At 47.2% G+C, this 1,655-nt stretch overlaps 1 pseudogene; it reads left to right on the plus strand.

The window, feature by feature from the left end:
* The first annotated feature begins 613 nt into the window (after nucleotides 1-613).
* On the plus strand, nucleotides 614-1,346 carry LOC126553701 (uncharacterized; annotated as a pseudogene).
* Nucleotides 1,347-1,655: the final 309 nt, after the last annotated feature.

Here is a 1,655-nt window from a genome sequence, read left to right on the forward strand (position 1 = left end):
ATGTGCAATAACATCTTAAATGCATCATTAGTGCACTATAATTATTGGTGCGCTTACTATCCCGACACGTGTCATGGTCATAGTAGCATATGCATCACTCTTGGCACGAGGCATGGTCATACTAACTTAGTCTTAAGTCCATAACACTACAGTTTACCTCTATTGGCCGTCGCAATGCTAGAAGAAGACACTGATGATGACATTCTGTGTGCAATAGACGCGGCGGTACGCTGGGCTGTACAATTGAATGACTTGAACGACGAATAATGGACAGTGTTCGATCGTGTGATGGCGGCCATAAACGACAACAGAAACTGCTAAAAAATGTTCTACGTCGACGGACTCGGAGGATCAGGTAAAACGAAGCTTATATTCCTCATATGGTCTCTTCGTAACCAAGAGCGATCCGTGCTGTCCGTTGCATTTACAGGAATTGTAGCATCGCTGATGGACGGCGGCATGACGGTGCACTCGACGTTCGGGTTGCCATTCCGTACGCTGACTGACGATTCGACATCGACCATCACCATGCTATCGTTGCTTGCTCAAAGGATACGTGACACGGCACTCATCGTCTGGGATGTAGCGCCAATGTTACCGGGACTACCTACAACTCAAGGTGGTCAATAAATTGCTTATGGACATCATGGGATCAGAATTACCGTTTGGTAGGAAACCGGCCATGTTCGCCGGCGACTTCAGACAGATAATGCCTGTCGTGCGCAGAGGAACAAGGAGTGACATTGTAATTTGTAAGGTTGTCGATTAAATATAACTCTCTGTGGCACGACTTGTAACAGTTCAGTCTGACGCGAAACATGTGTGCCGACAACGACGTGGACTTTGCTTCTTGGTGGCTACAGCTCGGGAGCGGCCAGTTGCCAGCGGTCAACGATGTTCGGTGTAGCGTCGAAATCCCCCGAGAAATGGTATATGACATCGCTAATTTGATTGATTTTGTTTTACCGCAGCAAATGTCGTTGGCAAACATCGACGAGTTTGCTCGGAAAATAATTTTATGTCCCAGGAACGACGATTGCAGGAAGATCAATCGCACGGCGTTACAACACATCGATGGAGCTCACCGGAGCTACACGGCCATAGACACTGTTATGGTCGATGACCCCGACGAAGTGGCCAATTATCCGACAGAGTTCCTCAATACTCTGGAACCGGACGGACTGCCGCCGTACAACTTCGCGCTAAAAGTGGGTTCGATTGTCATGTTGCTTAGGAACCTAGATTCTAAGAGACGCCTTTGCAACGGTACGAGATTGGTTGTCACTGAACTGCGACGATACAACTTCAAGGCAAGGATGTGGCTGGTGGTGCACAGGACGAAATAATCATGCCTAAGATACCATTCACGTCGAGTGGCGAAGATTACCTGCCCATAATAATGCGAAGAGTGCAGTTTCCTGTACGTTAGTCGTTTGCGACCAATAAAAAGTCACAGGGACAAACGTTTGATAGAGTTTGATTGCTTCTGCCTTCACCAGTGTTCACGCACGGACAACTGTACTTAGCCTTTTCGCTAGTGAGGAACTCACAATCCATAAGAGTTGGTATGTGTGGTGATGGTGATGGTAGATTCGTCACTAAGAACATTGTATACAGAGAGGTCCTGCAAACAACTGCATAAAGAAGTCTACAAG

Source organism: Aphis gossypii, unplaced genomic scaffold (genome assembly GCF_020184175.1).
Source record: "Aphis gossypii isolate Hap1 unplaced genomic scaffold, ASM2018417v2 Contig00310, whole genome shotgun sequence".
In the NCBI taxonomy this organism is placed as follows: domain Eukaryota; kingdom Metazoa; phylum Arthropoda; class Insecta; order Hemiptera; family Aphididae; genus Aphis; species Aphis gossypii.